Here is a 12,271-nt window from a genome sequence, read left to right on the forward strand (position 1 = left end):
TGTGCATATTAAGTTAAAAGAATTAACTGAAGCGGTGATGGTGATGGCTAATAGTAAATCTCCAGGTACTGATGGTCTCCCTGCAGAGATATATTTATTTATTTTTATTTATTTCAGGTACTTATATATATATATATAAGAGGTATAGCGAGCCCCTCCTTCCCTTCTTGTTATATACTCTCAATGACGCCCTTAGATGTCGTTGCCTCCCTCATTCCATGAACAAATCCGCTATCTTAGTTGTTCTGATCTTCATAAGGTATATATTTACTTATGATACTGTTGCTTTAAATTAGCATCCATTGCTGGCAGGAAACTGTAGTATATTACACCAACTTGTCCAGCAGACATTTTGCTTAAACCTCCTGCAGTGAAGGAAGCATGGCATTAGCTCCATCATTTCTTAAAACTGGCCTTGGAAGCATAAGTCTGTAAGCAGGCTGTCATCAGCAGTTAATTAAGTGGTATGTGTTCTACTAATTTTACTGCATTTTTATGTGTGTTTGATGGTAGTTCCTGCCAGGGAGTTTCTTTCAGCAAGGCCACATTTATGTTAGCTAATGCTTTACATTAATGTAGCATGCCTGACTGTACTTGCATTTTGTAATGTAATGTGTAAGGCTAATTTATACCTTTTATAATTTGTGTTTTGCAGTTTTACAAACAAAATTTAAGAAACTTAAACTTAAATCTAATTCTCAGTAAAGATTCCAACCGTTAACCCTTCGGCCTCCGTCTTTATTGGGAAGTTGTTAGCTGTCTGCCAAGCCTTGTACTTCAGACACATTGTGAGGGAAGTACAGTAGTAATTCCGAAACCTGGAAAGGACCCACTCCTACCTGATTCCTATAGGCTAATTTCTTTAATTAACACTGACATCAAGCTGTTAGCCAGGGTAATTGCAACTAGATTGGCGGGTGTAGTTTCTGGGCTGGTGCATTTGGACCAGTCAGATTTTAAACCAGGCAGGTCGACAGCGTTTAATATACGTAGACTATTTCTGTCAGGAAAGGCTTGCTGAGGACAGTGGTTCCGCGTGCGCGCCCGTGCGTGTCAGAGTAGCACCAGAAGAGCTACTTAAACCCTGTCATGACAGGGGAATCTTGCTGCCAGATCTACAGCGTTCCCTGTGAGTTTCCTTTGTTCCTGATCCATTCCTGTGACTACCTGCTTGCCTTGTGACTGTCCTTGCCTGCCGCCTGCACCTGACCCCAGCCTGTCCACGACCTCGCTCCTGCCTGATCCCTTGGCTTATCCGCACCAGTTTGTTGCCGACCCGGCTTGCCTAGTGACCTTCCTTTAAGCCTTCTGCATCTGTTCCAGTTCTGCTCTCCAGTGTATGACCCGGCCTGTCTGACCCTCCCTCTCTATCCTTTGGACCATCCACCTGAATCCTGTGAGTGCCTGCTCTCCTGCTTCAGCTTCCAGTCTGCTGCATTCCGCCTGCTGTTCCTGCTGTCCCAGCTTCGTCCGGAGCATCAGATCTGCATACCAGCTGTTGATCCTGCCAGGCACTCATGCTGTCCTGCACTCCTGTGCCTCCTGTCAGCTCTACCAGGGGCCGCGAGTCAGGATCGTAAGGGAGGCCTCCCTCTGCAGGCTCAATAACCAGGTACGTGACAATTTCTGAATGTCTATCTCCCAGTAGATAATCCAGGCAACAGGGCGATGTTTTCCCTCGATGCTGCCAAGGCCTTTGATAGCGTCAAGTGGGGAAAACCTTCCTCTCCTGGGTACAGCTGCTGTATGCGGATCCTAAAGCGAGAGTCAGGATCAACGGGGCTTTATCAGATGCCTTCCCATTGTTTAGGGGAACTAGGAAGGGGTGTGCTCTCTCACCCCTGCTTTTTGCTCTGGCCTTGGAACCATTGGTAGCCAAGATTAGAGCCTCCCCAGAGATTGTTGGATTCTGTTGCGGCAAAAGGGAGGATAAACTCTCCCTTTATTCAGATGATACTCTGATATACCTGGGGGACACTGCTGGCTCCCTGGAATCTGTAATGCACTTAATAAATCAGTTTGGACAATATTCAAGGTTTACCATTAACTGGCACAATTCCTCTCTTTTGTTCCTGGATCCCTTAGAGTCTCCTCTTCCGAATTCGGCATCTCAAATATATGTAGTCCGCTTCTTCATATATTTAGGGATTGTAGTAACGGGGGACACTGGAGATTTTATTAAGCTAAATCTCAAACCTATTCTGCAAAAGTTTAAACACAAGAACGTTAGCTGGTGTAAACTACCTTTGTCAGTGATAGGCAGGGCTAATCTTATCAAAATGGTATGGGCTCCCCAATTATTATACATTTTGCATAATGCTCCAGTGTGGATACCACGCTACTGGTTCGACCGCATAGAGTCCCAATACAGAGTGCTAATCTGGAAGAATGGCATAGCCCATATTAAGCTGTCCACGCTACAATACCCTAAGGAGCTGGGCGGAATGGCAGTTCCCCACTCCTCTACATACTTCCTGGCTACGCAATTGCAGCATCTTGCTGGGTGAGACCTGCCAGGAACGCTGGACCCCTCCAGGACCTTGCTGATTAAATCCCTTAAAGCGGAGGTCCGCTAAAAAATAAATATTAAAAGCCAGCAGCTACAAATACTGCAGCTGCTGACTTTTAATATATGGACACTTACCTGTCCAGGGAGCCCGCGATGTCGGCAGCCGAAGCCGATCCGTCCTTCGGCTCTCGGCTGCTGCCGCTGCCATTCTCGGTAAGGGAATAAGGAAGTGAAGCCGTGCGGCTTCACTTCCTGGTTCCCTACTGCGCATGCGCGAGTCATGCTGCGCGTCCTCTCTGGTCCCTGCTGTGTTCTGTGTCTCACAGAACACAGCGGTGGAGGAGAGTATAGGCACTGGAAGTGGCGTAGATCACCGCAAGCTCCGCAGTGATCTATGCCAGGAAGTGGGAGCAAATATCTATATTAGACAGGTATCTGCTCCCTCCTCCCCCCTGAAAGGTGCCAAATGTGACACCGGAGTATTTGGTGATGTCCCAACTGGAGGTGGGACTCCTGGCGGCTTTGCCAGAATGTCCAACTGTGCAGCTAATTTTTAAATTATGGAAGGAAATTAAAAAGAGAATGGGAATGACAGGTTTCCTGGAATGTACTCCCTTTTGGCGCAATAGTTCATACCCCGAATTGGCCAAAATACCTGGCTACTCAGTATGGCAGAGGGCTGGAATTAAATACCTCTCACAATTGTTTGCTGGGTCTAATATGAAAACTTATGACCAATTGTGACAGGAATTCCCTCAGCTTTGCAATAGCCATTACCTGTACATACAAGTGAAACATGCTCCGAGAGTGCAGGGCAGAAGCTCGAATTTACATATGGAAGAGATGGAAGAGTCTGACTTTCTCACCTCGGTTTTTGCTACCTATGACAAAAAGGGCAGTATTTCCAGAATTTATGCCTGTCTACTATCATATCTGCAGGCCCCGGATTTGCTACCTTGCAGGGATAAATGGGAATCTGATATTGGCCCTATTGATTTGGAAAGATGGACACAAATCCTAGCTGCTGGTCCATTGGTGTCTATAACTGCTTCACAGAAACTATCACATTTGTTTATTCTCCATCAGGCCTACAGAACAACTATTCAATTGCATAAATAGGGAAGGAGGGCCTACCCCTTGTGTCTGAAATGCTAAATCCACAATGGAACTCTGATACACCTATTGTGGAAATGTCCAAAAATTGGTGAGATACTGGCAGGATGTGATTAGAATCATTAATGGTGTCTATCAGTTACAGTTATAACTGTTCCCGATTACTTGTTTGCTTGGTAACCTAGAAGAGGAATTATATTCTCCGCACACCTATGTTACCTTACTTAGGCTACTATATCTTGCTAAGAAATCGATAGCACGCTACTGGCTCTCTCCTTGGGTGCGTACGACACCCCAATGGATACAACAAGTTAATGCTATACTGACTAGAGAGAAGTATGCATATCAGCATAAGAATGCAAGTGGCAAATTCCCGAAAATCTGGCAGGAATGGCTGGACACTCCTGTGGTGGTTCCGCCTCAGTTGGTCTGTGATAGATTACTTCAGATGTGAGAGCATCATCTCGGGTTATTTGGATGGCTGGGTGGGGGGGGACAGATGGACAAGGTGAAGCGATGATCAGGTTATCATACACCTGTACTGCTCGGTTGAAGGACAACACACACACTAGAAGTTTGTTTTATTTTTATTTTTGTTTATGTTTTGTTTTTTGCACTATGCCAATAACGAACCCTATTCTGCTGCTGCTAAATATATACCACTGGATTGGTGCAGGGCGAACGTGGTGCCTATATTTAAAAAGGGATCAAAATCTTTACCAAGTAACTATAGACCTGTTAGTTTAACTTCTATAGTCGGGAAGATACTGGAGCATTTAATAAAAGACCACATAGACTAGTTCTTGCTGGAAAAAACATTTTAAGCAAAAGACAGCATGGATTCATGAAAGACAGAAGTTGTCAGACAAACCTGATTTCTTTTTATGAAGAGGTAAGTAAAACCTTGGACAGAGGGGTGGCTGTGGACGTGGTATACTTGGATTTTGCAAAAGCTTTCGACACAGTTCCCCAAACGCGGCTAATGTGTAAGGTAAAGTCTACAGGCTTGGAAATATCAGTTTGTAAATGGATAGAAAACTGGCTAAAAGACAGAATTCAGAGAGTAGTGGTTAATGATTCTTACTCTGAATGGTCTAAGGTTATCAGTGGTGTACCTCAAGGTTCAGTGCTGGGACCCTTACTTTTTAATATCTTTATAAATGATATTGGGTCTGGGATCGAAAGTAACATTTCTGTCTTTGCAGATGACACCATGCTATGCAGTGGAATAACGTCCTTACAGGATGTCTCCAATTTACAAGCCGACCTCAATGCACTGTCTAATTGGGCGACTATGTGGCAGATGAGGTTTAATGTTGAGAAATGTAAAGTTATGCACTTGGGGGCTAAGAATATGCATGCATCATACATACTAGGGGGAGTACAACTGGGGGAATCCGTGGTGGAGAAGGATCTGGGGGTTTTGGTTGATCATAAGCTCAATAATAGCATGCAATGCCAAGCTGCGGTTTCCAAAGCGAGCAAAGTCCTTTCTTGTATTAAGAGAGGTATGGACTCTAGAGAGGGGATATGATCAACATGTTCAAATATATAAGGGGTCCATATAGTGAACTTGGTGTTGAGTTATTCTCTTTACGGTCAACCCAGAGGACACGGGGGCACTCGTTACGTCTAGAGGAAAAGAGATTTCATCTCCAAATACGCAAAGGTTTCTTCACAGTAAGAGCTGTGAAAATGTGGAATAGACTCCTGCCAGAGGTGGTTCTGGCCAGCTCAGTAGATTGCTTTAAGAAAGGCCTGGATACTTTCCTAAATGTACATAATATAACTGGGTACTGACATTTATAGGTAAAGTTGATCCAGGGAAAATCTGATTGCCTTTTGGGGGATCAGGAAGGAATTTTTTCTCCTGCTGTAGCAAATTGGAGCATGCTCTGCTGGGGTTTTTTGCCTTCCTCTGGATCAACTGAGGGTATAAAATTGGGTATATTGGATTGTACGATATTTTTTATTTTATTTATTTATTGTTTTTAAGATTGAACTGGATGGACTTATGTTTTTTTTCAACCTGACTAAGTAACTATGTAACTATGTAATATTCACCCGAGTGCACCTTCACTGCAACACGTGTGAGGCTGGAGTAGACCCGACCAGAGGGTAGGGTCTACGTCTGTCAACACCACGCTTGTTTGATCTCTGTACCAGTGGATCCTCACCTGGGAATCTTTACATTCATTGCCTGATTTTTACTGCATCTGTGTAAGTTTTTAGCAACATTTATTTTTAATAAACCTTCATAGGTTTTACACTACGTGGATACTCTTCTCTTCTTTATGGGACATCCATGAGAGTGATTAGGAACCAGCAAGCTCCGCCATGACATTATCTCCACCTCTTTCAAATGGTTGTGTTCTGGTAAGCGCACATCTTACTCAATTACGGTGAAGATGCACTCGGGTGAATGGTCATCCATTTCCTTTTGGACACGTCCTTAAAGACTTTATTTTAATATATTGCAGTTATTATTTATCCTCACATGGAAACATGTCACAAACTGTTGTTTGACATTTTACTTGTTTTCACTACTTTTTGCTCACATAGCGTGGAAATTCAGGTTTTAACAATTACTTTAAACCTAGTAAGTACTTTGAAATGTAAAAGTCCCAATCCTCGCGCAAAAGTGTCCATCGCATTAGAGATGTCAAATCCAGACATCATCTTCTTACTGCCACCCCAGCCAAGAAAGGTCTGGGTTTATGATTCCAGATAGGCTCCTCTCTTTGGCACCTCCATAGCCAGGCTTGATACAATTTTGCTGATGATGCCTGGAATACTGCAGTATGTAAATACTGAATTGTACTATCAAGGCCACAGCAGTTAGTAGATCAGTTTCTATACTAAAGGTCTGTAATTTTATGGGAAGTTTTGGTGAGAATAGCAATGCAAGGTAGGATAAGGGTCTTGTTTCTAAGGTCCATGCTTAAAGAGGGACAGCTGGAAATTATGTAGACAAGACATTTCTAATTTTAGGAAGATGTAGTCGGTATTTATATTCGTAATTTTTTGTTGGTTTACAACAGGAGAGAATTATGACAAATCATGGGTTTTTGCCTCCTGATAACCAAATAGGAAGTGAAATTCTGCTAATTTGTTAAAAAAAGGACAAACACAATTTCATAAAAGCGTCTGGCACTTTGCCGCTTTAACCAAAGCTAAAAAAAAAAAAATTCTTAATTCCCCATTTTTTCCCAGAATGATGATGACAGCACCACAACTTCATAATGCCTCACAGACTGATGACACCCACACACTCTTCATTTGCTGTTGGCACCCACATCAATCCTTGGAATGATGCAGTCTAAACACCCTACACCTCTGTTCACCCCCCCCCCCACAATACCTACCCTAAATTCCATGTTCCTACAGTGGATGTAAACCTGATTAATGAAATTTGACCTGGGTACCTATCTGTAGAGATTTCTAATCTCTCTCCAAAGTCCTAAGTTTCGTGTCTTTCTGCTGCTCTGTTCTTCTGTTGTCAGCATGATAACTTCTGACAAGTTCTCCGACAACCGAGATAAAACCAGCCTGAAATTTGTGGGGTGGGTGCTATAAATAGATTAGCAGAGAGCTGGTCTATTCACAGCACATTCCTTCCTTCCTCTGCCTATGTGGAGAGGGAGGGTGTGTGCCTTTCCTTAAATCAGCTGTCACACAGTGTATGCCAAGGCTTCACATCCAGTGGTAAACAGGAATAAAAATTCTCTAACACAATGTACACTTTCTAAAGAATATAGCAAGCTGAAGACAGCAGGTGTACATGTAAAACTTACATAGGGAGATTTGTTTCATCTCTGTGTATCATCTGAGGCTGTTGAGGTCACTGAGTATATGTGAGGGTTTACAACCACTTTAAGTAAGCTTCTGTACTGATGTACTTCACCCCTGCTGGTTTGATAATGTAAACCCTACATTCCCAACCAGTGTGAGCCAGTGCCCTCAATCAATAAACATTCATAATCCTGGTAAACTCAAAGTTCAACCCTCCAAATCACTGTCCTGGAACAAGTGTAGCGCTGAAGGAGCCACTTAATGCGTTGGGTCCTCTGTCCTTGTGCCCACGACTCTGCGAATAGCTCTGCACTCTCTGTCTTGGCTAAGGATATGGTTACAGATACCTGTGTGTATACAGTATATAGATATACTGTAAATCCCCAAAAGAAAATGACACCATACAGAGTAATGGCAAATTTTATTGCAATCAAATGGGGGTAAAAAAAAAAGACCATATAATGATGAATCAGCGAGGAAAGAATAAACCCTTGGTGCCGAGCGTACGAAAATATGCGACCCCACTGAACTGGGCTTTTTTCCGTGGGGCCGCATATTTGCATATCTGTCTTTGTCCTAGCCTTTAGAACCACTTATTTAGTCCACTTTTTTTCTTAAATTGCACTGGGTAGTCTGTTTAAGGGAAAGAACATCTTGGTAATCACCACAGCAGCAGCCAGCAATCAGTAATACACATGTCCTAGGATGACTAGGAGCAGTCACGGCAGTGTCCCTTGAAAAGTTAATGGATGCATTGATAAAGTGTTCCTAGCCAACAAATCTGTCCCTCTGCTAATAACTGCAGTGTATGGGTGGCCAGTGGCCCTCATCAGTCCTGTGTACATAGAGGATTTCAGTCCAAATACCAGACAAAGGGACTTCTCTTTCCCTCGGACAGTGATCTCTGCATGCAGCCCTGTAACTGCACAGCAGGCTCAACACAGTCCAGGTGTATGACTTGGGGCCTGAAACTGTCTTCTATAACCTCACCTTAGTGGAGTTTGGCTGTTCCTCACCCAGTTTTAAGCCTCCTACACAGCTGTTTCTGCTAATAACTACATTTAAAATTGATGATCATTAGCTTCTGCTTGGTAATTGGTTAATTGAAACCTAACTCTAATCCTACAAAATCCCTGACTTTGTGCAAGTGTACAAAGTGCAAAGAGTGCAAGTGTAAGAATTGATGCTGGTTGGAAGCCAAAGGGTAGTCACACTAAATATTGATTTGATTTAGATTTTTCTTCTGCTCACTAACTTTGCATTTTGTAAATTGCTAAACATACAGTATATACACACACACACACACACACACAGTATCTCACAAAAGTGAATACACCCCTCACATTTTTGAAAATGTTTTATTATATTTTTTCATGTGACAACACTGAAGAAATGACACTTTGCTACAATGTAAATTAGTGAGTGTACAGCTTATACAATGCCGCGTACACACGGTCGGAATTTCCGACAACAAATGTTCGATGGGAGCTTGTTGTCGGAAATGTGTATAGGCTCCATCGGACATTTTCCATCGGAATTTCCGACAAACAAACTTGAGAGATCTGGATCTCAAATTTTCCGAAAACAAAATCCGTTGTCGGAAATTCCTATAGTGTGTACACAATTCCGACGCACAAAATTCCATGCATGCTCGGAATCAAGCAGAAGAGCCACACTGGCTATTGAACTTCAATTTTCTCGGCTCGTCGTACATCACCACATTCTTGACATTCGGAATTTCCGACAAGATTTGTGTGACCGTGTGTATGCAAGACAAGTTTAAGCCAACATCCGTCGGAAAAAAAACATGAATTTTGTTGTCGGAATGTGCGATCGTGTGTACGCGGCATAACAGTGTAAATTTGCTGTCCCCTCAAAATAACTCAACACACAACCATTAATGTGTAAACTGCTAGCAACAAAAGTGAGTACACCCCTAAGTGAAAGCATCCAAATTGGGCCAAAAGTGTCAATATTTTGTGTGGCCACCATTATTTTCCAGCACTGTCTTAACTCTCTTGGGCATGGAGTTCACTAGAGCTTCACAGTGCTGTAAAATAATAGTGGCCACACAAAATATGCGATCATAAACACACATCCCTGTTCTGTGAGGAGAGGAGATGCAGATCGTGAGTTCCTAATAGCTAGGAACCACGATCTGTCATCTCCTATAATCAGTCTTCTCCCCCTACAGTTAGAACACACACTAGGGAACACAGTTAACCCCTTGATCGCCCCCTAGTGTTAAACTCCTTCCATGCCAGTGACATTTATACAGTAATCAGTGCATTTTTATAGCACTGATCGCTGTGTAATTGTCAATCATCCCAAAAATGTGTCAAAAGTGTCCGATGTGTCCTCCATGATGTCGAAGTCTCAATAAAAATTCGCAGATCGCGGCCATTACTAGTAAAAAAAATAATAATAAAAATGCCATAAATCTATCCCCTATTTTGTAGACGCTACAACTTTTGCGCAAACCAATAATATACGCTTATTGTGATTTTTATTACCAAAAATATGTACAAGAATACATATCGGCCTAAACTGAGAAAAAAATGTGCTTTTTTAAAAAAAAATTGGGGATATTTATTATAGCAAAAAGTACAAAATATTGTGTTTTGTTTAAAATTGTCGCTCTTTTTTTGTTTATAGTGCAAAAAATAAAAACCGCAGAGTTGATCAAAGCTCTATTTATGGGGAAAAAAGGACATCAATTTTGTTTGGGTACAGCGTTGCACGACTGCGCAATTGTCAGTTAAAGCGACGCAGTGTCGTAGCGCAAAAAATGGCCTTGGTCATTGAGCAGCCAAATCTTCCGGGGCTGAAGTGGTTAATGGCTGTGTGTTGAGTTATTTTGAGTGGAGAGCAAATTTACACTGTTATACAAGCTGTACACTCACTACTATACATTGTAACAAAGTGTTGTCACATGAAAACATATAATAAAATATTTACAAATATGTGAGGGGTGTACTCACTTTTGTGAGATAATTATATATATATATATATATATATATATATATATATATATATATATATATATATATATATATATTTATATTATATATATATAGAGACTGCAGTATCTTTTACTGTTCTTTATTCACAGCCCTGCACTTTTTTTTTTACTGACGGCCCAATACTGCACTCATGCCACATTTTAGACATTCACTGAATATGATTGCTAATTTACGAATTATATTAGACTTTATCCTAACCACGGACAGCCAACATTTGTTCTTCTTCTATTTTTCTAGTTAAGTCTTAGAAGGTATTACATTCAATCCGCATGATTGTAGCAAGTCACCCTATAGCGTACCATTAGATTTCTTGGGGTATTCAATTCCAAACAATTATAAACAGGATGGAACATGTTTACACCACGGAAAAACTTTATATGGTGTTAATGGACAAACGTTATCAGATGGTAATAAGCTAAAATCAGGATATAGGGCTCATGACAAGGGAAAATGGTGCTCCTAATCCTGAAATAAATATATAAGTAATTTAAAATATCCCTTATAAATATAGTTATATTTGTTTATTTTTTATAATTCCTATTTTTCCTGTCTGTCATCATTGCCCTTTCTACACTTGAGGTCTATAATTTAATGGGAAGTTTTAAAAAGATCCGTATTGCAAGGTAAGATAGGGGTCTTTTTTCTAAGGTGCATTCTTTAAAGAGGGACAGTTCTGTAAACAATTAAGACATCTCTGATTTTAAGCAATTAAAGTTTAGTCAGTATTTAAAAGCATTGTAAACCTTCCTACCTGCATAATTTGTGCATTGATCCTGTGTTTTCATGGTGCTAATTTGTTGTTCTGTACGCACATCCTATAGTACAGAAAATCTTCACATTCCTGTGTCACAAGTTTCTGTTTGTGTTCAAACATGAGGCATGTCGATGACACTGAACAGGTTAATGCATGACCTCTGTCAGTAGTCTAAGAATCGACACTTCCTGTGAAGAAACAATCTATTCCACAGTCCCTGGGTCTTTCAGTCTAGCACTGGTGCCGGTGCACTAATTAGATCTGACACAGACACAAGCAGGCAGAGCATTCACAGACACAGAGAGCTCATGGATGCAGGTGGAAGATTTTTTCAACCAACCACTTGCTTACTGGGCACTTAAACCCCCTTCATCCCTTTGAATGACAATTGCGCGGACATGCAACATTTTACCCAGATTTACATTTTTATTATTTTTTTCACACAAACAGAGCTTTCTTTTGGTGGTATTTAATCACTGTTGTTTTTTTTATTTTTTGCTAAGAAAAAAAAAAAAAAACGGAAAAAAGCCCCAAAACTTTGAAAATAAATAAAACGTTCATAATTTGTTATAAAATTTTGAAAACAGGTAATTTTTCTCGTTCATTGATGTGTGCTGATGAGGCTGCACTGATGGGCACTGATAGGTGGCACTGATAGACACTGATAAGGCGGCACGAATGGGCACTGATAGGTGGCACTGATAAGCATTGATGAGGCGGCACAGAGGTGGCACTGATAGGTGGCACTGATGGTTGGCACTGATGGTTGGCACGGATGGGTGGCACTGAAGGGCACTTATGGGGGCACTGATGGGCACTGGTAGGTGGCACTGATAGGCAGTACTGATCGGTGGCACTGATGATGAGCAGGGACCAACCACTTGCTTACTGGGAACTTAAACCCCCTTCCTGCCCAGAACAATTTTCAGCTTTCAGTGCTGTCACACTTTGAATGACAATTGCGCGGTCATGCAACATTTTACCAAAATTTTTATCATTTTTTTCACACAAATAGAGCTTTCATTTGGTGGTATTTAATCGCTGCTGGGTTTTTTATTTTTTTGCTAAAAAAAAAAAAAG

At 41.5% G+C, this 12,271-nt stretch overlaps 1 long non-coding RNA gene across 2 annotated transcripts in view; it reads left to right on the top strand.

Annotated features, from left to right (window-relative positions):
• Positions 1 to 324: 324 nt before the first annotated feature.
• Positions 325 to 12,271, top strand: part of LOC141102439 (uncharacterized) — a 34,013-nt gene continuing 22,066 nt past the window's right edge. For both annotated transcript variants that reach the window (XR_012235109.1, XR_012235110.1), the window contains exon 1: positions 325 to 464. This is a non-coding gene — a long non-coding RNA (uncharacterized lncRNA). The remainder of the gene's footprint in view (positions 465 to 12,271) is intronic.

The sequence above is a fragment of the Aquarana catesbeiana genome, linkage group LG07, assembly GCF_042186555.1.
Source record: "Aquarana catesbeiana isolate 2022-GZ linkage group LG07, ASM4218655v1, whole genome shotgun sequence".
NCBI lineage: Eukaryota > Metazoa > Chordata > Amphibia > Anura > Ranidae > Aquarana > Aquarana catesbeiana.